This window comes from Fundulus heteroclitus, unplaced genomic scaffold (genome assembly GCF_011125445.2).
Source record: "Fundulus heteroclitus isolate FHET01 unplaced genomic scaffold, MU-UCD_Fhet_4.1 scaffold_319, whole genome shotgun sequence".
NCBI classification, from domain to species: domain Eukaryota; kingdom Metazoa; phylum Chordata; class Actinopteri; order Cyprinodontiformes; family Fundulidae; genus Fundulus; species Fundulus heteroclitus.
The window spans coordinates 128,908-154,199 of NW_023396729.1; the positions used below are offsets into that span (position 1 = coordinate 128,908).

The 25,292-nt window shown below is 38.9% G+C and overlaps 28 non-coding genes across 28 annotated transcripts; all 28 read right to left on the bottom strand.

The window, feature by feature from the left end:
• Positions 1 to 4,529: 4,529 nt before the first annotated feature.
• trnav-uac lies at positions 4,530 to 4,602 on the bottom strand. Its single transcript has one exon. It is a non-coding gene; the product is annotated as a tRNA-Val (tRNA).
• A 686-nt stretch (positions 4,603 to 5,288) lies between these two features.
• On the bottom strand, positions 5,289 to 5,362 carry trnav-uac. The gene has a single exon. It is a non-coding gene; the product is annotated as a tRNA-Val (tRNA).
• Positions 5,363 to 6,048: 686 nt separating this feature from the next.
• Positions 6,049 to 6,121, bottom strand: trnav-uac. Its single transcript has one exon. It is a non-coding gene; the product is annotated as a tRNA-Val (tRNA).
• Positions 6,122 to 6,807: 686 nt separating this feature from the next.
• On the bottom strand, positions 6,808 to 6,880 carry trnav-uac. The gene has a single exon. It is a non-coding gene; the product is annotated as a tRNA-Val (tRNA).
• Positions 6,881 to 7,565: 685 nt separating this feature from the next.
• Positions 7,566 to 7,638, bottom strand: trnav-uac. Its single transcript has one exon. It is a non-coding gene; the product is annotated as a tRNA-Val (tRNA).
• Positions 7,639 to 8,323: 685 nt separating this feature from the next.
• trnav-uac lies at positions 8,324 to 8,396 on the bottom strand. The gene has a single exon. It is a non-coding gene; the product is annotated as a tRNA-Val (tRNA).
• Positions 8,397 to 9,071: 675 nt separating this feature from the next.
• Positions 9,072 to 9,144, bottom strand: trnav-uac. Its single transcript has one exon. It is a non-coding gene; the product is annotated as a tRNA-Val (tRNA).
• A 684-nt stretch (positions 9,145 to 9,828) lies between these two features.
• trnav-uac lies at positions 9,829 to 9,901 on the bottom strand. The gene has a single exon. It is a non-coding gene; the product is annotated as a tRNA-Val (tRNA).
• Positions 9,902 to 10,587: 686 nt separating this feature from the next.
• Positions 10,588 to 10,660, bottom strand: trnav-uac. Its single transcript has one exon. It is a non-coding gene; the product is annotated as a tRNA-Val (tRNA).
• A 686-nt stretch (positions 10,661 to 11,346) lies between these two features.
• trnav-uac lies at positions 11,347 to 11,419 on the bottom strand. The gene has a single exon. It is a non-coding gene; the product is annotated as a tRNA-Val (tRNA).
• A 686-nt stretch (positions 11,420 to 12,105) lies between these two features.
• trnav-uac lies at positions 12,106 to 12,178 on the bottom strand. The gene has a single exon. It is a non-coding gene; the product is annotated as a tRNA-Val (tRNA).
• A 685-nt stretch (positions 12,179 to 12,863) lies between these two features.
• Positions 12,864 to 12,936, bottom strand: trnav-uac. Its single transcript has one exon. It is a non-coding gene; the product is annotated as a tRNA-Val (tRNA).
• A 686-nt stretch (positions 12,937 to 13,622) lies between these two features.
• On the bottom strand, positions 13,623 to 13,695 carry trnav-uac. The gene has a single exon. It is a non-coding gene; the product is annotated as a tRNA-Val (tRNA).
• A 686-nt stretch (positions 13,696 to 14,381) lies between these two features.
• Positions 14,382 to 14,454, bottom strand: trnav-uac. The gene has a single exon. It is a non-coding gene; the product is annotated as a tRNA-Val (tRNA).
• Positions 14,455 to 15,139: 685 nt separating this feature from the next.
• Positions 15,140 to 15,212, bottom strand: trnav-uac. The gene has a single exon. It is a non-coding gene; the product is annotated as a tRNA-Val (tRNA).
• Positions 15,213 to 15,897: 685 nt separating this feature from the next.
• Positions 15,898 to 15,970, bottom strand: trnav-uac. Its single transcript has one exon. It is a non-coding gene; the product is annotated as a tRNA-Val (tRNA).
• Positions 15,971 to 16,655: 685 nt separating this feature from the next.
• trnav-uac lies at positions 16,656 to 16,728 on the bottom strand. The gene has a single exon. It is a non-coding gene; the product is annotated as a tRNA-Val (tRNA).
• Positions 16,729 to 17,414: 686 nt separating this feature from the next.
• trnav-uac lies at positions 17,415 to 17,487 on the bottom strand. The gene has a single exon. It is a non-coding gene; the product is annotated as a tRNA-Val (tRNA).
• A 684-nt stretch (positions 17,488 to 18,171) lies between these two features.
• Positions 18,172 to 18,244, bottom strand: trnav-uac. Its single transcript has one exon. It is a non-coding gene; the product is annotated as a tRNA-Val (tRNA).
• Positions 18,245 to 18,930: 686 nt separating this feature from the next.
• On the bottom strand, positions 18,931 to 19,003 carry trnav-uac. The gene has a single exon. It is a non-coding gene; the product is annotated as a tRNA-Val (tRNA).
• Positions 19,004 to 19,688: 685 nt separating this feature from the next.
• On the bottom strand, positions 19,689 to 19,761 carry trnav-uac. The gene has a single exon. It is a non-coding gene; the product is annotated as a tRNA-Val (tRNA).
• Positions 19,762 to 20,446: 685 nt separating this feature from the next.
• On the bottom strand, positions 20,447 to 20,519 carry trnav-uac. The gene has a single exon. It is a non-coding gene; the product is annotated as a tRNA-Val (tRNA).
• A 677-nt stretch (positions 20,520 to 21,196) lies between these two features.
• Positions 21,197 to 21,269, bottom strand: trnav-uac. The gene has a single exon. It is a non-coding gene; the product is annotated as a tRNA-Val (tRNA).
• A 685-nt stretch (positions 21,270 to 21,954) lies between these two features.
• On the bottom strand, positions 21,955 to 22,028 carry trnav-uac. The gene has a single exon. It is a non-coding gene; the product is annotated as a tRNA-Val (tRNA).
• A 685-nt stretch (positions 22,029 to 22,713) lies between these two features.
• On the bottom strand, positions 22,714 to 22,787 carry trnav-uac. Its single transcript has one exon. It is a non-coding gene; the product is annotated as a tRNA-Val (tRNA).
• Positions 22,788 to 23,474: 687 nt separating this feature from the next.
• On the bottom strand, positions 23,475 to 23,548 carry trnav-uac. Its single transcript has one exon. It is a non-coding gene; the product is annotated as a tRNA-Val (tRNA).
• A 692-nt stretch (positions 23,549 to 24,240) lies between these two features.
• Positions 24,241 to 24,312, bottom strand: trnav-uac. Its single transcript has one exon. It is a non-coding gene; the product is annotated as a tRNA-Val (tRNA).
• A 679-nt stretch (positions 24,313 to 24,991) lies between these two features.
• Positions 24,992 to 25,064, bottom strand: trnav-uac. Its single transcript has one exon. It is a non-coding gene; the product is annotated as a tRNA-Val (tRNA).
• Positions 25,065 to 25,292: the final 228 nt, after the last annotated feature.

The window sequence follows — 25,292 nt, forward strand, 5'->3', positions numbered from 1 at the left end:
AACTGAATTATGATGTAAACGGCGCATATGGAAATGAAACAACCCTGCCTGCGACTCCAAACGGGGACCACCAGCCCAGCAACTCTCTGAACAAACAGATCCCTGAGGAAAATGAGAATCCCTGGATCACTCAGGGTGCAAGACCAAAGGTTCAACGAACCCCACGCCTAGACAAAGAAAACTGGCCGAGACTACAGAGAGATGTCCCAGGACAAGTGAAACAACAGCGGGCTGTTCCCACAACAAATGATAGGAGTAAACCTGCTGGAAATGCTGGAATTCCTTTACGAAACAGATTCGCTCCGCTCCAAAATGTGACCCAGGAGAATCATGACAACACTCAGAGGTACGTCAACGACTTTCGCTCTAATACATCAGAGAAAAGACATGCCACGGGGCCAAGGACCCTGATTTTATGCAGTGGGTCTGTATGTGGGATTAAACATTTCTGTAACAAGAAAAACACAGAGGTCGACTCAAACTATGGCCTGGTGTCTGATTTATTAGACATCCTTCCAAGGATCTTGAAAGAGCGTCCGACCTTGGAAAAACTCATAATACAAGCTGAAGCCCTGGGCGACGTCACCCGGATAAGAAAATCAGAAGTATTGAAAGAGGATTACATTCGTCTGTTGAACTTAGTTCATGGCAAAAATGTCAAGGTGCTTCTGAGCGGCCCTTTCCCGCCCGTGGCTTGTGGAGACGAGATTTTTTCCCGAATTCTGATGCTAAACAAATGGCTGGAAAAAACATGCAAAGAAACAACTGTAACCTTCATAGACAACTTTAACATCTTCTGGGAAAGAAGACATCTGTTCAACAGAGATGGCTTCTCTCTAAATAGGTCTGGTGCAAAACGGCTGATTTCAAACATCTTCTATTCTGTGAACCATTTGTCATCAGCTTTGTCCCAAAACAATGTACATCCAGTGCCTAAACAAAAGATAAGCCCAGTGCAGCCCGAACAAGCCAAGATAAACATGGCCAGAAAGATGACACAGAAAGAGGCTTTCTCAGAGCTACAGGAGGATTCATCCCAGATCTTAGCAGGACAAAGAGAGGACCAAGAAAATCCATCGTCACGAACACCGGTCCGGACTACACCCGCCTCGCCTTCCTCTCCACAAAGCCCAGAGGTTCCTTTTCTGGAATTTTCTCCCAACATGAACAAAGTATTTAAGATTGGCCTACAGATGACATCCTCTCCATATAGCCACAGCTCTGTGACTAAACCAGCATCTTCCAAAGGCCGCAGAGCCCCAGATCCTCCTCTACGTATCACGGAACATGCCTGTCCTCAAGACCTTCAGATTACTTCGCTGTGATACACAGCGGGCCCTCGCTGCACGTTTATCAGACAAGACAGTTTCAAGAATCAGCTTGGGTCTTTTCCCGGGAATTACGGAATATCTGTGATGATTCGTGGCAGAAAAAAGAAAAACAAAAGGATAAACAGGAACAAATACTTGAAAGTCATTAACTGTCAGATGCAACCTGCCACAGAGACATCATCAACCACCAAATCATATAAACTAGGTTTATTAAACATTAGATCTCTGTCAGGAAAATCCCTTTTAATTAATGACTTTATTATTGACAACAATCTTGATGTTATGTTTTTAACAGAAACATGGTTACATGAATCTAATGAAGAAGTAATACTGCTGGAGTCAACACCTCCAAACTACAATTTCCTTTGTGAGAGCAGACAGCAAAGGAAAGGTGGAGGAGTAGCAACATTGTTTAATGATTCACTAAAGTGTAAAAAGGTGTTTTTGGGAAAATTTGACTCTTTTGAACATTTGGCTCTCAAGGTAAAGAGCCCGGTACGAACTATGTTTCTGAATGTTTACAGGCCTCCTAAGTCCACATCAAACTTTTTTAAGGATTTTAGTGACCTCTTGTCTGTGATATGTGTTGATTATGACTGTTTAATTATTGTGGGAGACTTCAACTTTCACGTTGACAACCCTGAAGACAGAAGTGCAAAAGAACTGTGTGACACACTTAGAAACTTTGGTTTAACTCAGCATGTTAAACAGCCAACACACAAACAGGGACATATTTTAGACTTAATCATCACTAAAGGTCTAAACATTTCACAGGTCAATGTAACTGATGTTGCCTTATCCGATCACTTCTCCGTTACCTTTGAATGTATCATTACCAGTGACTCATTTAGCCAAAGGGACATCGTAAGAAAACGCACCTTTAAGGACAATGCCACTGAAACTTTTATTCAAGCTTACTCTGCTACTTCAACCTTGGGCTGCAACTCAGTAGATGAGCTAGTAGATAACTTTCAGTCTAAAGTCTCAGACATCATTGACTGCATTGCTCCAGTTAAAGTGAAAGTTGTTTCCGGGAAGAAGAAAAAATCTCCTTGGAGAAATGCTCCATCAGTTAGAAGTGAAAAGAGGGAATGTCGAAAAGCTGAACGCAGGTGGAGAAAGAATAGACTCCTGGTTCACTATGACATCTATAAAGAGAGACTTAACAGATATAACTTACAATTGAAAAATGCAAGAGAATCTTTCTTCTCTGAGATCATTAAGAAAAACATTAATAATGCTCGTGTCTTATTTTCCACAGTCGACAGGTTAACAAATCCTCCTGTGTCCGTGGCTTCAGAACTCCACTCCACCAGGGCCTGCAACGAATTTGCTAACTTCTTTACTGAGAAAATCCTAAAAATTAGAGGATCAGTTTGTACTTCCACACCAGCTCCAGAACCAAAGCCGTACTCAGCTGGAACCTATCCTGACAAAATGTCCCAATTCAGCCAAATAAACTACAAAAGCTTAGAGCAGATCATTCAGCAGCTAAGTTCCTCTTCATGCTGTCTTGATGTTCTACCCACAGCTTTCTTTAAAAAAGTTTTACCTGTCATAGCGTCTGATTTGACTCAGATAATAAACACGTCCCTCCTGTCAGGTGTTTTCCCCCAGTCCCTAAAAACAGCAATTATCAAACCACTGCTGAAAAAGAATAATTTAGACAAACTTCTACTCCAGAACTACAGGCCCATCTCAAACCTCCCCTTTATCAGTAAGATTATTGAAAAAGCTGTGTTTCAACAATTAAACACCTTCTTAACAACGACCAGCCGATTTGACGTTTTCCAGTCAGGTTTCCGTGCTCACCACAGTACAGAGACCGCCCTGATCAAGGTGTTTAATGACATCCATATAAATACAGACTGTGGAAGAACCACCATGCTGGTTCTATTGGACCTTAGTGCAGCATTTGATACTGTCGATCACTCCATTCTGTTAGAACGCCTGGAGAACTGGGTCAACCTCTCTGGTACAGCTCTCAACTGGTTTAAATCCTACTTAAAGGACAGGGAATTTTTTGTATCAGTAGGTAACTTTACATCAGAGATGACAAAAATCCCATTTGGGGTTCCCCAAGGGTCCATCCTGGGTCCCCTCCTATTCAATATCTACATGCTCCCTCTAGCCCAGATAATAAAAAATAACAACATCAGCTACCATAACTATGCAGACGACACACAGCTTTACATTACCATGTCACCAGGTGACTATGAACCAATTCAGGCACTGAGTAAATGCCTAGAAGAAATCAATACGTGGATGTGCCAAAATTTTCTCCAATTGAATAAAAACAAAACTGAAGTAATAATATTTGGACCAATAGAGGAAAGATCAAAAGTTAGCACACAGCTTCAGTCGCTTCAGCTAAAAACCACAAATCAGGCCCGAAACCTGGGTGTAGTGATGGACTCAGACCTGAACCTTCAAAAGCATCTAAAGACAGTTACAAGGTCGGCTTTCTATCACCTGAGGAACATTTCTAGGATTAAAGGACTGATGTCTCAGCAGGATCTAGAAAAACTAATCCATGCGTTTATTTTTAGTCGAATTGATTACTGCAACGGTGTTTTCACAGGTCTGCCTAAAAAGTGGATCAGACAGCTGCAGCTGATCCAGAACGCTGCTGCCCGCGTCCTCACTAAGACTAAGAAAGTAGAGCACATCACCCCAGTTCTAAAGTCCTTACACTGGCTCCCTGTATCTCAGAGAATAGACTTTAAAATACTTCTGTTAGTCTATAAATCCTTAAATGGCTTAGCTCCTAAATACATCACAGACTTGTTATCAGCGTATAAACCATCCAGACCACTCAGGTCTTCTGGCTCCAGCCTGCTCTGCATACCTAGAACCAGAACCAAACATGGAGAAGCAGCTTTTAGTTCCTATGCTCCAATTATCTGGAACAAACTTCCAGAAAACTGTAAAAGTGCGGAAAGCCTGAGTGCTTTTAAATCAAGATTAAAAACACATTTGTTTAAAATTGCCTTCAACTGTCCTAGTTAACTGAATCACCACTTTTTTGTTCAATTTTCTATCTATATTTTATTCCTACTTGCTCTTATTCTGTTTTATTTTGCTATGTTTTAATCATGTAAAGCACTTTGCATTGTCTTTGTACTGAATTGTGCTATATAAATAAATTTGCCTTGCCTTGCCTAATCATACTCTTGAAACTCATTGGTTTCAATAAATTGTTTCTGCCAGGTCTTGAACCTGGGACCTTTTGCGTGTAAAGCAAACGTGATGACCACTACACTACAGAAACCCTGCACTTCTGCCCTTTCACTGGTTGAGTAGTCAGCATGGCTAACTATTGAAGCAACACAGGTAAGGAATAGAAAATTGCTGACTAATCATACCGAGCCATTCTTTTTCTGACCAAGTGGTTTATACCTTTAAGCATTAGGTTTCTGGATTTTTCCCGTGTGTCAGAAAGTCTTGGACCAATGCAAAGTCCTTCTCAGTTACACACACATTTTGCTGTATCTTTGTAAAACGTTGAATTAACTTAACACAATAACCAAATGAGTCAAGAAATTGAAATTCACGCAAAACTCTAATATAGGTTTCCATCAGTTGTAAAGGGGACATTTTGTTGTCAATATTGCTCTGGCAGACAATACTAAGGGATCATCACCGGAGCAAACAAGGTTCCAATAAATTGATCAATGCGAACACCTGGTTGGGAATCTACGGTTCTCTTGTTAAGGACAGGTTTTGTTGTCAATATTGCACTGGTGGTAAATTCTAAGGAACCATCAAACATGAAAACAAGGTTCCATTAAATTGTTCAGTGGGAATACTGGGTTTGGAGACTATGGTTCTAACCATCACAACTTCTAAACTTCTTTTAGTATCCTTTGAAGTGACATAGAATTTAAGATGAATCTGGTATGATCAATGCCAAATATACTCTAATCATACTCTTGAAACTCATTGGTTTCAATAAATTGTTTTCTGCCAGGTCTTGAACCTGGGACCTTTTGCGTGTAAAGCAAACGTGATGACCACTACACTACAGAAACCCTGCAATTCTGCCCTTTCACTGGTTGAGTAGTCAGCATGGCTAACTATTGAAGCAACACAGGTAAGGAATAGAAAATTGCTGACTAATCATACCGAGCCATTCTTTTTCTGACCAAGTGGTTTATACCTTTAAGCATTAGGTTTCTGGATTTTTCCCGTGTGTCAGAAAGTCTTGGACCAATGCAAAGTCCTTCTCAGTTACACACACATTTTGCTGTATCTTTGTAAAACGTTGAATTAACTTAACACAATAACCAAATGAGTCAAGAAATTGAAATTCACGCAAAACTCTAATATAGGTTTCCATCAGTTGTAAAGGGGACATTTTGTTGTCAATATTGCTCTGGCAGACAATACTAAGGGATCATCACCGGAGCAAACAAGGTTCCAATAAATTGCTCAATGCGAACACCGGGTTGGGAATCTACGGTTCTCTTGTTAAGGACAGGTTTTGTTGTCAATATTGCACTGGTGGTAAATTCTAAGGAACCATCAAACATGAAAACAAGGTTCCATTAAATTGGTCAGTGGGAACACTGGGTTTGGAGACTATGGTCCTAAGCATCACAACTTCTAAACTTCTTTTAGTATCCTTTGAAGTGACATAGAATTTAAGATGAATCTGGTATGATCAATGCCAAATATACTCTAATCATACTCTTGAAACTCATTGGTCTCAATAAATTGTTTCTGCCAGGTCTTGAACCTGGGACCTTTTGCGTGTAAAGCAAACGTGATGACCACTACACTACAGAAACCCTGCACTTCTGCCCTTTCACTGGTTGAGTAGTCAGCATGGCTAACTATTGAAGCAACACAGGTAAGGAATAGAAAATTGCCGACTAATCATACCGAGCAATTCTTTTTCTGACCAAGTGGTTTATACCTTTAAGCATTAGGTTTCTGGATTTTTCCCATGTGTCAGAAAGTCTTGGACCAATGCAAAGTCCTTCTCAGTTACACACACATTTTGCTGTATCTTTGTAAAACGTTGAATTAACTTAATGCAATAACCAAATGAGTCAAGAAATTGAAATTCACGCAAAACTCTAATATAGGTTTTCATCAATTGTAAAGGGGACATTTTGTTGTCAATATTGCTCTGGCAGACAATACTAAGGGATCATCACCGGAGCAAACAAGGTTCCAATAAATTGCTCAATGCGAACACCGGGTTGGGAATCTACGGTTCTCTTGTTAAGGAGAGGTTTTGTTGTCAATATTGCACTGGTGGTAAATTCTAAGGAACCATCAAACATGAAAACAAGGTTCCATTAAATTGGTCAGTGGGAACACTGGGTTTGGAGACTATGGTCCTAAGCATCACAACTTCTAAACTTCTTTTAGTATACTTTGAAGTGACATAGAATTTAAGATGAATCTGGTATGATCAATGCCAAATATACTCTAATCATACTCTTGAAACTCATTGGTCTCAATAAATTGTTTCTGCCAGGTCTTGAACCTGGGACCTTTTGCGTGTAAAGCAAACGTGATGACCACTACACTACAGAAACCCTGCACTTCTGCCCTTTCACTGGTTGAGTAGTCAGCATGGCTAACTATTGAAGCAACACAAGTAAGGAATAGAAAATTGCCGACTAATCATACCGAGCAATCCTTTTCTGACCAAGTGGTTTATACCTTTAAGCATTAGGTTTCTGGATTTTTCCCGTGTGTCAGAAAGTCTTGGACAAATGCAAAGTCCTTCTCAGTTACACACACATTTTGCTGTATCTTGGTAAAACGTTGAATTAACTTAATGCAATAACCAAATGAGTCAAGAAATTGAAATTCACGCAAAACTCTAATATAGGTTTTCATCAATTGTAAAGGGGACATTTTGTTGTCAATATTGCTCTGGCAGACAATACTAAGGGATCATCACCGGAGCAAACAAGGTTCCAATAAATTGCTCAATGCGAACACCGGGTTGGGAATCTACGGTTCTCTTGTTAAGGAGAGGTTTTGTTGTCAATATTGCACTGGTGGTAAATTCTAAGGAACCATCAAACATGAAAACAAGGTTCCATTAAATTGGTAAGTGGGAACACTGGGTTTGGAGACTATGGTCCTAACCATCACAACTTCTAAACTTCTTTTAGTATACTTTGAAGTGACATAGAATTTAAGATGAATCTGGTATGATCAATGCCAAATATACTCTAATCATACTCTTGAAACTCATTGGTCTCAATAAATTGTTTCTGCCAGGTCTTGAACCTGGGACCTTTTGCGTGTAAAGCAAACGTGATGACCACTACACTACAGAAACCCTGCACTTCTGCCCTTTCACTGGTTGAGTAGTCAGCATGGCTAACTATTGAAGCAACACAAGTAAGGAATAGAAAATTGCCGACTAATCATACCGAGCAATCCTTTTCTGACCAAGTGGTTTATACCTTTAAGCATTAGGTTTCTGGATTTTTCCCGTGTGTCAGAAAGTCTTGGACAAATGCAAAGTCCTTCTCAGTTACACACACATTTTGCTGTATCTTGGTAAAACGTTGAATTAACTTAATGCAATAACCAAATGAGTCAAGAAATTGAAATTCACGCAAAACTCTAATATAGGTTTCCATCAGTTGTAAAGGGGACATTTTGTTGTCAATATTGCTCTGGCAGACAATACTAAGGGATCATCACCGGAGCAAACAAGGTTCCAATAAATTGATCAATGCGAACACCTGGTTGGAAATCTACGGTTCTCTTGTTAAGGACAGGTTTTGTTGTCAATATTGCACTGGTGGTAAATTCTAAGGAACCATCAAACATGAAAACAAGGTTCCATTAAATTGGTCAGTGGGAACACTGGGTTTGGAGACTATGGTCCTAAGCATCACAACTTCTAAACTTCTTTTAGTATCCTTTGAAGTGACATAGAATTTAAGATGAATCTGGTATGATCAATGCCAAATATACTCTAATCATACTCTTGAAACTCATTGGTCTCAATAAATTGTTTCTGCCAGGTCTTGAACCTGGGACCTTTTGCGTGTAAAGCAAACGTGATGACCACTACACTACAGAAACCCTGCACTTCTGCCCTTTCACTGGTTGAGTAGTCAGCATGGCTAACTATTGAAGCAACACAGGTAAGGAATAGAAAATTGCCGACTAATCATACCGAGCAATTCTTTTTCTGACCAAGTGGTTTATACCTTTAAGCATTAGGTTTCTGGATTTTTCCCATGTGTCAGAAAGTCTTGGACCAATGCAAAGTCCTTCTCAGTTACACACACATTTTGCTGTATCTTGGTAAAACGTTGAATTAACTTAATGCAATAACCAAATGAGTCAAGAAATTGAAATTCACGCAAAACTCTAATATAGGTTTTCATCAATTGTAAAGGGGACATTTTGTTGTCAATATTGCTCTGGCAGACAATACTAAGGGATCATCACCGGAGCAAACAAGGTTCCAATAAATTGCTCAATGCGAACACCGGGTTGGGAATCTACGGTTCTCTTGTTAAGGAGAGGTTTTGTTGTCAATATTGCACTGGTGGTAAATTCTAAGGAACCATCAAACATGAAAACAAGGTTCCATTAAATTGGTAAGTGGGAACACTGGGTTTGGAGACTATGGTCCTAACCATCACAACTTCTAAACTTCTTTTAGTATACTTTGAAGTGACATAGAATTTAAGATGAATCTGGTATGATCAATGCCAAATATACTCTTGAAACTCATTGGTCTCAATAAATTGTTTCTGCCAGGTCTTGAACCTGGGACCTTTTGCGTGTAAAGCAAACGTGATGACCACTACACTACAGAAACCCTGCACTTCTGCCCTTTCACTGGTTTAGTAGTCAGCATGGCTAACTATTGAAGCAACACAAGTAAGGAATAGAAAATTGCCGACTAATCATACCGAGCAATCCTTTTCTGACCAAGTGGTTTATACCTTTAAGCATTAGGTTTCTGGATTTTTCCCGTGTGTCAGAAAGTCTTGGACAAATGCAAAGTCCTTCTCAGTTACACACACATTTTGCTGTATCTTGGTAAAACGTTGAATTAACTTAATGCAATAACCAAATGAGTCAAGAAATTGAAATTCACGCAAAACTCTAATATAGGTTTCCATCAGTTGTAAAGGGGACATTTTGTTGTCAATATTGCTCTGGCAGACAATACTAAGGGATCATCACCGGAGCAAACAAGGTTCCAATAAATTGATCAATGCGAACACCTGGTTGGAAATCTACGGTTCTCTTGTTAAGGAGAGGTTTTGTTGTCAATATTGCACTGGTGGTAAATTCTAAGGAACCATCAAACAGGAAAACAAGGTTCCATTCAATTGATCAGTGGGAACACTGGGTTTGGAGACTATGGTTCTAACCATCACAACTTCTAAACTTCTTTTAGTATCCTTTGAAGTGACATACAATTAAGATGAATCTGGTATGATCAATGCCAAATATACTCTAATCATACTCTTGAAACTCATTGGTTTCAATAAATTGTTTCTGCCAGGTCTTGAACCTGGGACCTTTTGCGTGTAAAGCAAACGTGATGACCACTACACTACAGAAACCCTGCACTTCTGCCCTTTCACTGGTTGAGTAGTCAGCATGGCTAACTATTGAAGCAACACAGGTAAGGAATAGAAAATTGCTGACTAATCATACCGAGCCATTCTTTTTCTGACCAAGTGGTTTATACCTTTAAGCATTAGGTTTCTGGATTTTTCCCGTGTGTCAGAAAGTCTTGGACCAATGCAAAGTCCTTCTCAGTTACACACACATTTTGCTGTATCTTTGTAAAACGTTGAATTAACTTAACACAATAACCAAATGAGTCAAGAAATTGAAATTCACGCAAAACTCTAATATAGGTTTCCATCAGTTGTAAAGGGGACATTTTGTTGTCAATATTGCTCTGGCAGACAATACTAAGGGATCATCACCGGAGCAAACAAGGTTCCAATAAATTGATCAATGCGAACACCTGGTTGGGAATCTACGGTTCTCTTGTTAAGGACAGGTTTTGTTGTCAATATTGCACTGGTGGTAAATTCTAAGGAACCATCAAACATGAAAACAAGGTTCCATTAAATTGTTCAGTGGGAATACTGGGTTTGGAGACTATGGTTCTAACCATCACAACTTCTAAACTTCTTTTAGTATCCTTTGAAGTGACATAGAATTTAAGATGAATCTGGTATGATCAATGCCAAATATACTCTAATCATACTCTTGAAACTCATTGGTTTCAATAAATTGTTTCTGCCAGGTCTTGAACCTGGGACCTTTTGCGTGTAAAGCAAACGTGATGACCACTACACTACAGAAACCCTGCAATTCTGCCCTTTCACTGGTTGAGTAGTCAGCATGGCTAACTATTGAAGCAACACAGGTAAGGAATAGAAAATTGCTGACTAATCATACCGAGCCATTCTTTTTCTGACCAAGTGGTTTATACCTTTAAGCATTAGGTTTCTGGATTTTTCCCGTGTGTCAGAAAGTCTTGGACCAATGCAAAGTCCTTCTCAGTTACACACACATTTTGCTGTATCTTTGTAAAACGTTGAATTAACTTAACACAATAACCAAATGAGTCAAGAAATTGAAATTCACGCAAAACTCTAATATAGGTTTCCATCAGTTGTAAAGGGGACATTTTGTTGTCAATATTGCTCTGGCAGACAATACTAAGGGATCATCACCGGAGCAAACAAGGTTCCAATAAATTGCTCAATGCGAACACCGGGTTGGGAATCTACGGTTCTCTTGTTAAGGACAGGTTTTGTTGTCAATATTGCACTGGTGGTAAATTCTAAGGAACCATCAAACATGAAAACAAGGTTCCATTAAATTGGTCAGTGGGAACACTGGGTTTGGAGACTATGGTCCTAAGCATCACAACTTCTAAACTTCTTTTAGTATCCTTTGAAGTGACATAGAATTTAAGATGAATCTGGTATGATCAATGCCAAATATACTCTAATCATACTCTTGAAACTCATTGGTCTCAATAAATTGTTTCTGCCAGGTCTTGAACCTGGGACCTTTTGCGTGTAAAGCAAACGTGATGACCACTACACTACAGAAACTCTGCACCTCTGCCCTTTCACTGGTTGAGTAGTCAGCATGGCTAACTATTGAAGCAACACAGGTAAGGAATAGAAAATTGCCGACTAATCATACCGAGCCATTCTTTTTCTGACCAAGTGGTTTATACCTTTAAGCATTAGGTTTCTGGATTTTTCCCATGTGTCAGAAAGTCTTGGACCAATGCAAAGTCCTTCTCAGTTACACACACATTTTGCTGTATCTTTGTAAAACGTTGAATTAACTTAATGCAATAACCAAATGAGTCAAGAAATTGAAATTCACGCAAAACTCTAATATAGGTTTTCATCAATTGTAAAGGGGACATTTTGTTGTCAATATTGCTCTGGCAGACAATACTAAGGGATCATCACCGGAGCAAACAAGGTTCCAATAAATTGCTCAATGCGAACACCGGGTTGGGAATCTACGGTTCTCTTGTTAAGGAGAGGTTTTGTTGTCAATATTGCACTGGTGGTAAATTCTAAGGAACCATCAAACATGAAAACAAGGTTCCATTAAATTGGTAAGTGGGAACACTGGGTTTGGAGACTATGGTCCTAACCATCACAACTTCTAAACTTCTTTTAGTATACTTTGAAGTGACATAGAATTTAAGATGAATCTGGTATGATCAATGCCAAATATACTCTAATCATACTCTTGAAACTCATTGGTCTCAATAAATTGTTTCTGCCAGGTCTTGAACCTGGGACCTTTTGCGTGTAAAGCAAACGTGATGACCACTACACTACAGAAACCCTGCACTTCTGCCCTTTCACTGGTTGAGTAGTCAGCATGGCTAACTATTGAAGCAACACAAGTAAGGAATAGAAAATTGCCGACTAATCATACCGAGCAATCCTTTTCTGACCAAGTGGTTTATACCTTTAAGCATTAGGTTTCTGGATTTTTCCCGTGTGTCAGAAAGTCTTGGACAAATGCAAAGTCCTTCTCAGTTACACACACATTTTGCTGTATCTTGGTAAAACGTTGAATTAACTTAATGCAATAACCAAATGAGTCAAGAAATTGAAATTCACGCAAAACTCTAATATAGGTTTCCATCAGTTGTAAAGGGGACATTTTGTTGTCAATATTGCTCTGGCAGACAATACTAAGGGATCATCACCGGAGCAAACAAGGTTCCAATAAATTGATCAATGCGAACACCTGGTTGGAAATCTACGGTTCTCTTGTTAAGGAGAGGTTTTGTTGTCAATATTGCACTGGTGGTAAATTCTAAGGAACCATCAAACATGAAAACAAGGTTCCATTAAATTGTTCAGTGGGAATACTGGGTTTGGAGACTATGGTTCTAACCATCACAACTTCTAAACTTCTTTTAGTATCCTTTGAAGTGACATAGAATTTAAGATGAATCTGGTATGATCAATGCCAAATATACTCTAATCATACTCTTGAAACTCATTGGTCTCAATAAATTGTTTCTGCCAGGTCTTGAACCTGGGACCTTTTGCGTGTAAAGCAAACGTGATGACCACTACACTACAGAAACCCTGCAATTCTGCCCTTTCACTGGTTGAGTAGTCAGCATGGCTAACTATTGAAGCAACACAGGTAAGGAATAGAAAATTGCCGACTAATCATACCGAGCCATTCTTTTTCTGACCAAGTGGTTTATACCTTTAAGCATTAGGTTTCTGGATTTTTCCCGTACGTCAGAAGGTCTTGGACCAATGCAAAGTCCTTCTCAGTTACACACACATTTTGCTGTATCTTTGTAAAACGTTGAATTAGCTTAACGCAATAACCAAATGAGTCAAGAAATTGAAATTCACGCAAAACTCTAATATAGGTTTCCATCAGATGTGAAGGGGACATTTTTTTGTCTATATTGCTCTGGCAGACAATACTAAGGGATCATCACCGGAGCAAACAAGGTTCCATTAAATTGCTCAATGCGAACACCGGGTTGGGAATCTAAGGTTGTCTTGTTAAGGAGAGGTTTTGTTGTCAATATTGCACTGGTGGTAAATTCTAAGGAACCATCAAACAGGAAAACAAGGTTCCATTCAATTGGTCAGTGGGAACACTGGGTTTGGAGACTATGGTCCTAACCATCACAACTTCTAAACTTCTTTTAGTATCCTTTGAAGTGACATAGAATTTAAGATGAATCTGGTATGATCAATGCCAAATATACTCTAATCATACTCTTGAAACTCATTGGTCTCAATAAATTGTTTCTGCCAGGTCTTGAACCTGGGACCTTTTGCGTGTAAAGCAAACGTGATGACCACTACACTACAGAAACCCTGCACTTCTGCCCTTTCACTGGTTGAGTAGTCAGCATGGCTAACTATTGAAGCACTATAGGTAAGGAATAGAAAATTGCTGACTAATCATACCGAGCCATTCTTTTTCTGACCAAGTGGTTTATACCTTTAAGCATTAGGTTTCTGGATTTTTCCCGTGTGTCAGAAAGTCTTGGACCAATGCAAAGTCCTTCTCAGTTACACACACATTTTGCTGTATCTTTGTAAAACGTTGAATTAACTTAACATAATAACCAAATGAGTCAAGAAATTGAAATTCACGCAAAACTCTAATATAGGTTTCCATCAGTTGTAAAGGGGACATTTTGTTGTCAATATTGCTCTGGCAGACAATACTAAGGGATCATCACCGGAGCAAACAAGGTTCCAATAAATTGCTCAATGCGAACACCGGGTTGGGAATCTACGGTTCTCTTGTTAAGGACAGGTTTTGTTGTCAATATTGCACTGGTGGTAAATTCTAAGGAACCATCAAACATGAAAACAAGGTTCCATTAAATTGGTCAGTGGGAACACTGGGTTTGGAGACTATGGTCCTAAGCATCACAACTTCTAAACTTCTTTTAGTATCCTTTGAAGTGACATAGAATTTAAGATGAATCTGGTATGATCAATGCCAAATATACTCTAATCATACTCTTGAAACTCATTGGTCTCAATAAATTGTTTCTGTCAGGTCTTGAACCTGGGACCTTTTGCGTGTAAAGCAAACGTGATGACCACTACACTACAGAAACCCTGCACTTCTGCCCTTTCACTGGTTGAGTAGTCAGCATGGCTAACTATTGAAGCAACACAAGTAAGGAATAGAAAATTGCCGACTAATCATACCGAGCAATCCTTTTCTGACCAAGTGGTTTATACCTTTAAGCATTAGGTTTCTGGATTTTTCCCGTGTGTCAGAAAGTCTTGGACCAATGCAAAGTCCTTCTCAGTTACACACACATTTTGCTGTATCTTTGTAAAATGTTGAATTAACTTAATGCAATAACCAAATGAGTCAAGAAATTGAAATTCACGCAAAACTCTAATATAGGTTTCCATCAGTTGTAAAGGGGACATTTTGTTGTCAATATTGCTCTGGCAGACAATACTAAGGGATCATCACCGGAGCAAACAAGGTTCCAATAAATTGATCAATGCGAACACCTGGTTGGAAATCTACGGTTCTCTTGTTAAGGAGAGGTTTTGTTGTCAATATTGCACTGGTGGTAAATTCTAAGGAACCATCAAACATGAAAACAAGGTTCCATTAAATTGTTCAGTGGGAATACTGGGTTTGGAGACTATGGTTCTAACCATCACAACTTCTAAACTTCTTTTAGTATCCTTTGAAGTGACATAGAATTTAAGATGAATCTGGTATGATCGATGCCAAATATACTCTAATCATACTCTTGAAACTCATTGGTTTCAATAAATTGTTTCTGCCAGGTCTTGAACCTGGGACCTTTTGCGTGTAAAGCAAACGTGATGACCACTACACTACAGAAACCCTGCACTTCTGCCCTTTCACTGGTTGAGTAGTCAGCATGGCTAACTATTGAAGCAACACAGGTAAGGAATAGAAAATTGCCGACTAATCATACCGAGCCATTCTTTTTCTGACCAAGTGGTTTATACCTTTAAGCATTAGGTTTCTGGATTTTTCCCATGTGTCAGAAAGTCTTGGACCAATGCAAAGTCCTTCTCAGTTACACACACATTTTGCTGTATCTTTGTAAAACGTTGTATTAACTTAATGCAATAACTAAATGAGTCAAGAAATTGAAATTCACGCAAAACTCTAATATAGGTTTCCATCATTTGTGAAGGGGACATTCTGTTGTCAATATTGCTCTGGCACACAATACAAAGGGATCATCACCAGAGCAAACAAGGTTCCATTAATTTGCTCAATGCGAACACCAGGTAGAGAACTACGGTTCTCTTGTTAAGGAGAGGTTTTGTTGTCAATATTGCACTGGTGGTAAATTCTAAGGAACCATCAAACATGAAAACAAGGTTCCATTAAATTGTTCAGTGGGAATACTGGGTTTGGAGACTATGGTTCTAACCATCACAACTTCTAAACTTTTTTTAGTATCCTTTGAAGTGACATAGAATTTAAGATGAATCTGGTATGATCAATGCCAAATATACTCTAATCATACTCTTGAAACTCATTGGTTTCAATAAATTGTTTCTGCCAGGTCTTGACCGTGGGACCTTTTGCGTGTAAAGCAAACGTGATGACCACTACACTACAGAAACCCTGCACTTCTGCCCTTTCACTGGTTGAGTAGTCAGCATGGCTAACTATTGAAGCAACACAGGTAAGGAATAGAAAATTGCCAACTAATCATACCGAGCCATTCTTTTTCTGACCAAGTGGTTTATACCTTTAAGCATTAGGTTTCTGGATTTTTCCCGTGTGTCAGAAAGTCTTGGACCAATGCAAAGTCCTTCTCAGTTACACACACATTTTGCTGTATCTTTGTAAAATGTTGAATTAACTTAACACAATAACCAAATGAGTCAAGAAATTGAAATTCACGCAAAACTCTAATATAGGTTTCCATCAGTTGTAAGGGGACATTTTGTTGTCAATATTGCTCTGGCAGACAATACTAAGGGATCATCACCGGAGCAAACAAGGTTCCAATAAATTGCTCAATGCGAACACTGGGTTGGGAATCTACGGTTCTCTTGTTAAGGACAGGTTTTGTTGTCAATATTGCACTGGTGGTAAATTCTAAGGAACCATCAAACATGAAAACAAGGTTCCATTAAATTGGTCAGTGGGAACACTGGGTTTGGAGACTATGGTCCTAAGCATCACAACTTCTAAACTTCTTTTAGTATCCTTTGAAGTGACATAGAATTTAAGATGAATCTGGTATGATCAATGCCAAATATACTCTAATCATACTCTTGAAACTCATTGGTCTCAATAAATTGTTTCTGCCAGGTCTTGACCCTGGGACCTTTTGCGTGTAAAGCAAACGTGATGACCACTACACTACAGAAACCCTGCACTTCTGCCCTTTCACTGGTTGAGTAGTCAGCATGGCTAACTATTGAAGCAACACAGGTAAGGAATAGAAAATTGCAAACTAATCATACCGAGCCATTCTTTTTCTGACCAAGTGGTTTATACCTTTAAGCATTAGGTTTCTGGATTTTTCCCGTGTGTCAGAAAGTCTTGGACAAATGCAAAGTCCTTCTCAGTTACACACACATTTTGCTGTATCTTTGTAAAATGTTGAATTAACTTAACACAATAACCAAATGAGTCAAGAAATTGAAATTCACGCAAAACTCTAATATAGGTTTCCATCAGTTGTAAAGGGGACATTTTGTTGTCAATATTGCTCTGGCAGACAATACTAAGGGATCATCACCGGAGCAAACAAGGTTCCAATAAATTGCTCAATGCGAACACCGGGTTGGGAATCTACGGTTCTCTTGTTAAGGACAGGTTTTGTTGTCAATATTGCACTGGTGGTAAATTCTAAGGAACCATCAAACATGAAAACAAGGTTCCATTAAATTGGTCAGTGGGAACACTGGGTTTGCAGACTATGGTCCTAAGCATCACAACTTCTAAACTTCTTTTAGTATCCTTTGAAGTGACATAGAATTTAAGATGAATCTGGTATGATCAATGCCAAATATACTCTAATCATACTCTTGAAACTCATTGGTCTCAATAAATTGTTTCTGCCAGGTCTTGACCCTGGGACCTTTTGCATGTAAAGCAAACGTGATGACCACTACACTACAGAAACCCTGCACTTCTGCCCTTTCACTGGTTGAGTAGTCAGCATGGCTAACTATTGAAGCAACACAGGTAAGGAATAGAAAATTGCCGACTAATCATACCGAGCCATTCTTTTTCTGACCAAGTGGTTTATACCTTTAAGCATTAGGTTTCTGGATTTTTCCCGTACGTCAGAAGGTCTTGGACCAATGCAAAGTCCTTCTCAGTTACACACACATTTTGCTGTATCTTTGTAAAACGTTGAATTAGCTTAACGCAATAACCAAATGAGTCAAGAAAATGAAATTCACGCAAAACTCTAATATAGGTTTCCATCATTTGTGAAGGGGACATTCTGTTGTCAATATTGCTCTGGCACACAATACAAAGGGATCATCACCAGAGCAAACAAGGTTCCATTAATTTGCTCAATGCGAACACCAGGTTGGGAACTACGGTTCTCTTGTTAAGGAGAGGTTTTGTTGTCAATATTGCACTGGTGGTAAATTCTAAGGAACCATCAAACATGAAAACAAGGTTCCATTAAATTGATCAGTGGGAACACTGGGTTTGGAGACTATGGTTCTAACCATCACAACTTCCAAACTTCTTTTAGTATCCTTTGAAGTGACATACAATTAAGATGAATCTGGTATGATCAATGCCAAATATACTCTAATCATACTCTTGAAACTCATTGGTTTCAATAAATTGTTTCTGCCAGGTCTTGAACCTGGGACCTTTTGCATGTAAAGCAAACGTGATGACCACTACACTACAGAAACCCTGCACTTCTGCCCTTTCACTGGTTGAGTAGTCAGCATGGCTAACTATTGAAGCAACACAGGTAAGGAATAGAAAATTGCTGACTAATCATACCGAGCCATTCTTTTTCTGATTAAGTGGTTTATACCTTTAAGCATTAGGTTTCTTAATTTTTCCTGTGTGTCAGAAAGTCTTGGACCAATGCAAAGTCCTTCTCAGTTACACACACATTTTGCTGTATCTTTGTAAAACGTTGTATTAACTTAATGCAATAACTAAATGAGTCAAGAAATTGAAATTCACGCAAAACTCTAATATAGGTTTCCATCATTTGTGAAGGGGACATTTTGTTGTCAATATTGCTCTGGCAGACAATACTAAGGGATCATCACCGGAGCAAACAAGGTTCCATTAAATTGCTCAATGCGAACACCGGGTTGGGAATCTACGGTTCTCTTGTTAAGGAGAGGTTTTGTTGTCAATAGTGCACTGGTGGTAAATTCTAAGGAACCATCAAACATGAAAACAAGGTTCCATTTAATTGGTCAGTGGGAACACTGGGTTTGGAGACTATGGTTCTAACCATCACAACTTCTAAACTTCTTTTAGTATCCTTTGAAGTGACATAGAATTTAAGATGAATCTGGTATGATCAATGCCAAATATACTCTAATCATACTCTTGAAACTCATTGGTCTCAATAAATTGTTTCTGCCAGGTCTTGAACCTGGGACCTTTTGCGTGTAAAGCAAACGTGATGACCACTACACTACAGAAACCCTGCACTTCTGCCCTTTCACTGGTTGAGTAGTCAGCATGGCTAACTATTGAAGCAACACAGGTAAGGAATAGAAAATTGCAGACTAATCATACCGAGCCATTCTTTTTCTGACCAAGTGGTTTATACCTTTAAGCATTAGGTTTCTGGATTTTTCCTGTGTGTCAGAAAGTCTTGGACCAATGCAAAGTCCTTCTCAGTTACACACACATTTTGCTGTATCTTTGTAAAACGTTGAATTAACTTAACACAATAACCAAATGAGTCAAGAAATTGAAATTCACGCAAAACTCTAATATAGGTTTCCATCAGTTGTAAAGGGGACATTTTGTTGTCAATATTGCTCTGGCAGACAATACTAAGGGATCATCACCGGAGCAAACAAGGTTCCAATAAATTGCTCAATGCGAACACCGGGTTGGGAATCTACGGTTCTCTTGTTAAGGACAGGTTTTGTTGTCAATATTGCACTGGTGGTAAATTCTAAGGAACCATCAAACATGAAAACAAGGTTCCATTAAATTGGTCAGTGGGAACACTGGGTTTGGAGACTATGGTCCTAAGCATCACAACTTCTAAACTTCTTTAGTATCCTTTGAAGTGACATAGAATTTAAGATGAATCTGGTATGATCAATGCCAAATATACTCTAATCATACTCTTGAAACTCATTGGTCTCAATAAATTGTTTCTGCCAGGTCTTGAACCTGGGACCTTTTGCGTGTAAAGCAAACATGATGACCACTACACTACAGAAACCCTGCACTTCTGCCCTTTCACTGGTTGAGTAGTCAGCATGGCTAACTATTGAAGCAACACAAGTAAGGAATAGAAAATTGCCGACTAATCATACCGAGCAATCCTTTTCTGACCAAGTGGTTTATACCTTTAAGCATTAGGTTTCTGGATTTTTCCCGTGTGTCAGAAAGTCTTGGACCAATGCAAAGTCCTTCTCAGTTACACACACATTTTGCTGTATCTTTGTAAAATGTTGAATTAACTTAATGCAATAACCAAATGAGTCAAGAAATTGAAATTCACGCAAAACTCTAATATAGGTTTCCATCAGTTGTAAAGGGGACATTTTGTTGTCAATATTGCTCTGGCAGACAATACTAAGGGATCATCACCGGAGCAAACAAGGTTCCAATAAATTGATCAATGCGAACACCTGGTTGGAAATCTACGGTTCTCTTGTTAAGGAGAGGTTTTGTTGTCAATATTGCACTGGTGGTAAATTCTAAGGAACCATCAAACATGAAAACAAGGTTCCATTAAATTGTTCAGTGGGAATACTGGGTTTGGAGACTATGGGTTCTAACCATCACAACTTCTAAACTTCTTTAGTATCCTTTGAAGTGACATAGAATTTAAGATGAATCTGGTATGATCAATGCCAAATATACTCTAATCATACTCTTGAAACTCATTGGTTTCAATAAATTGTTTCTGCCAGGTCTTGAACCTGGGACCTTTTGCGTGTAAAGCAAACGTGATGACCACTACACTACAGAAACCCTGCAATTCTGCCCTTTCACTGGTTGAGTAGTCAGCATGGCTAACTATTGAAGCAACACAGGTAAGGAATAGAAAATTGCCGACTAATCATACCGAGCCATTCTTTTTCTGACCAAGTGGTTTATACCTTTAAGCATTAGGTTTCTGGATTTTTCCCGTACGTCAGAAGGTCTTGGACCAATGCAAAGTCCTTCTCAGTTACACACACACATTTTGCTGTATCTTTGTAAAACGTTGAATTAGCTTAACGCAATAACCAAATGAGTCAAGAAATTGAAATTCACGCAAAACTCTAATATAGGTTTCCATCAGATGTGAAGGGGACATTTTTTTGTCTATATTGCTCTGGCAGACAATACTAAGGGATCATCACCGGAGCAAACAAGGTTCCATTAAATTGCTCAATGCGAACACCGGGTTGGGAATCTAAGGTTGTCTTGTTAAGGAGAGGTTTTGTTGTCAATATTGCACTGGTGGTAAATTCTAAGGAACCATCAAACAGGAAAACAAGGTTCCATTCAATTGGTCAGTGGGAACACTGGGTTTGGAGACTATGGTCCTAACCATCACAACTTCTAAACTTCTTTTAGTATCCTTTGAAGTGACATAGAATTTAAGATGAATCTGGTATGATCAATGCCAAATATACTCTTGAAACTCATTGGTCTCAATAAATTGTTTCTGCCAGGTCTTGAACCTGGGACCTTTTGCGTGTAAAGCAAACGTGATGACCACTACACTACAGAAACCCTGCACTTCTGCCCTTTCACTGGTTGAGTAGTCAGCATGGCTAACTATTGAAGCAACACAGGTAAGGAATAGAAAATTGCTGACTAATCATACCGAGCCATTCTTTTTCTGATTAAGTGGTTTATACCTTCAAGCATTAGGTTTCTGGATTTTTCCCATGTGTCAGAAAGTCTTGGACCAATGCAAAGTCCTTCTCAGTTACACACACATTTTGCTGTATCTTTGTAAAACGTTGTATTAACTTAATGCAATAACTAAATGAGTCAAGAAATTGAAATTCACGCAAAACTCTAATATAGGTTTCCATCATTTGTGAAGGGGACATTTTGTTGTCAATATTGCTCTGGCAGACAATACTAAGGGATCATCACCGGAGCAAACAAGGTTCCATTAAATTGCTCAATGCGAACACCGGGTTGGGAATCTACGGTTCTCTTGTTAAGGAGAGGTTTTGTTGTCAATATTGCACTGGTGGTAAATTCTAAGGAACCATCAAACATGAAAACAAGGTTCCATTTAATTGGTCAGTGGGAACACTGGGTTTGGAGACTATGGTTCTAACCATCACAACTTCCAAACTTCTTTTAGTATCCTTTGAAGTGACATACAATTAAGATGAATCTGGTATGATCAATGCCAAATATACTCTAATCATACTCTTGAAACTCATTGGTCTCAAAAAATTGTTTCTGCCAGGTCTTGAACCTGGGACCTTTTGCGTGTAAAGCAAACGTGATGACCACTACACTACAGAAAACCCTGCACTTCTGCCCTTTCACTGGTTGAGTAGTCAGCATGGCTAACTATTGAAGCAACACAGGTAAGGAATAGAAAATTGCCGACTAATCATACCGAGCCATTCTTTTTCTGACCAAGTGGTTTATACCTTAAGCATTAGGTTTCTGGATTTTTCCCATGTGTCAGAAAGTCTTGGGACCAATGCAAAGTCCTTCTCAGTTACACACACATTTTGCTGTATCTTTGTAAAACGTTGTATTAACTTAATGCAATAACTAAATGAGTCAAGAAATTGAAATTCACGCAAAACTCTAATATAGGTTTCCATCATTTGTGAAGGGGACATTTTGTTGTCAATATTGCTCTGGCAGACAATACTAAGGGATCATCACCGGAGCAAACAAGGTTCCATTAAATTGCTCAATGCGAACACCGGGTTGGAATCTACGGTTCTCTTGTTAAGGAGAGGTTTTTGTTGTCAATATTGCACTGGTGGTAAATTCTAAGGAACCATCAAACATGAAAACAAGGTTCCATTTAATTGGTCAGTGGGAACACTGGGTTTGGAGACTATGGTTCTAACCATCACAACTTCTAAACTTCTTTTAGTATCCTTTGAAGTGACATAGAATTTAAGATGATCTGGTATGATCAATGCCAAATATACTCTAATCATACTCTTGAAACTCATTGGTTTCAATAAATTGTTTCTGCCAGGTCTTGAACCTGGGACCTTTTGCGTGTAAAGCAAACGTGATGACCACTACACTACAGAAAACCCTGCACTTCTGCCCTTTCACTGGTTGAGTAGTCAGCATGGCTAACTATTGAAGCAACACAGGTAAGGAATAGAAAATTGCCGACTAATCATACCGAGCCATTCTTTTTCTGACCAAGTGGTTTATACCTTTAAGCATTAGGTTTCTGGATTTTTCCCATGTGTCAGAAAGTCTTGGACCAATGCAAAGTCCTTCTCAGTTACACACACATTTTGCTGTATCTTTGTAAAACGTTGTATTAACTTAATGCAATAACTAAATGAGTCAAGAAATTGAAATTCACACAAAACTCTAATATAGGTTTCCATCATTTGTGAAGGGGACATTTTGTTGTCAATATTGCTCTGGCAGACAATACTAAGGGATCATCACCGGAGCAAACAAGGTTCCATTAAATTGCCCAATGCGAACACCGGGTTGGGAATCTACGGTTCTCTTGTTAAGGAGAGGTTTTGTTGTCAATATTGCACTGGTGGTAAATTCTAAGGAACCATCAAACATGAAAACAAGGTTCCATTTAATTGGTCAGTGGGAACCTGGGTTGGAGACTATGGTTCTAACCATCACAACTTCCAAACTTCTTTTAGTACTCCTTTGAAGAGTGACATACAATTAAGATGAATCTGGTATGATCAATGCCAAATATACTCTAATCATACTCTTGAAACTCATTGGTTTCAAATAAATTGTTTCTGCCAGGTCTTGAACCTGGGACCTTTTGCGTGTAAAGCAAACGTGATGACCACTACACTACCAGAAACCCTGCACTTCTGCCCTTTTACTGGGTTGAGTAGTCAGCATGGCTAACTATTGAAGCAACACAGGTTAAGGAATAGAAAATTGCCAACTAATTCATACCGAGCCCATTCTTTTTCTGACCAAGGTGTTTATACCTTTAAGCCATTAGGTTTCTGATTTTTCCATGTGTCAGAAAGTCTTGGACCAATGCAAAGTACCTTCTCAGTTACACACACATTTTGCTGTATCTTGTAAAAACGTTGTATTAACTTAATGCAATAACTAAATGAAGATCAAGAAATTGAAATTCACGCAAAACTTAATATAGGTTTCCATCATTTGTGAAGGGGACATTTGTTGTCAATATTGCTCTGGCAGACAATTACTAAGGGATCATCACCGGAGCAAACAAGGTTCCATTAAATTGCTCAATGCGAACACCGGGTTGGGAATCTACGGTTCTCTTGTTAAGGGACAGGTTTTGTTGTCAATATTGCACTGGTGGTAAATTCTAAGGAACCATCAAACATGAAAACAAGGTTCCATTTAATTGGTCAGTGGGAACACTGGGTTTGGAGACTATGGTTCTAACCATCACAACTTCCAAACTTCTTTTAGTATCCTTTGAAGTGACATAGAATTTAAGATGAATCTGGTATGATCAATGCCAAATATACTCTAATCATACTCTTGAACTCATTGGTTTCACATAAATTGTTTCTGCCAGGTCTTGAACCTGGGACTTTTGTGTGTAAAGCAAACGTGATGACCACTACACTACAGAAACCCTGCACTTCTGCCCTTTCACTGGTTGAGTAGTCAGCATGGCTAACTATTGAAGCAACACAGGTAAGGAATAGAAAAATGCCGACTAATCATACCGAGCCATTCTTTTTTGACCAAGTGGTTTATACCTTTAAGCATTAGGTTTCTGGATTTTTCCCATGTGTCAGAAAGTCTTGGACCAATGCAAAGTCCTTCTCAGTTACACACACATTTTGCTGTATTTGTAAAACGTTGGATTAACTTAATGCAATAACTAAATGAGTCAAGAAATTGAAATTCACGCAAAACTCGAATATAGGTTCCATCATTTGTGAAGGGGACATTTTGTTGTCAATATTGCTCTGGCAGACAATACTAAGGGATCATCACCGGAGCAAACAAGGTTCCATTAAATTGCTCAATGCGAACACCGGGTGGGAATCTACGGTTCTCTTGTTAAGGAGAGGTTTGTTGTCAATATTGCACTGGTGGGGTAAATTCTAAGGAACCATCAAACATGAAAACAAGGTTCCATTTAATTGGTCAGTGGGAACACTGGGTTTGGAGACTATGGTTCTAACCATCACAACTTCCAAACTTCTTTTAGTATCCTTTTGAAGTGACATACAATTAAGATGAATCTGGTATGATCAATGCCAAATATACTAATCATACTCTTGAAACTCATTGGTTTCAATAAATGTTTCTGCCAGGTCTGGAACCTGGGACCTTTTGCGTGTAAAGCAAACGTGATGACCACTACACTACAGAAACCCTGCACTTCTGCCCTTTCACTGGTTTGAGTAGTCAGCATGGCTAACTATTGAAGCAAACACAGTAAGGAATAGAAAATTGCCGACTAATCATACCGAGCCATTCTTTTCTGACCAAGTGGTTTTACCTTTAAGCATTAGGTTTCTGGATTTTGCCCCATGTGTCAGAAAGTCTTGGACCAATGCAAAGTCCTTCTCAGTTAACACACATTTGCTGTATCTTTGTAAA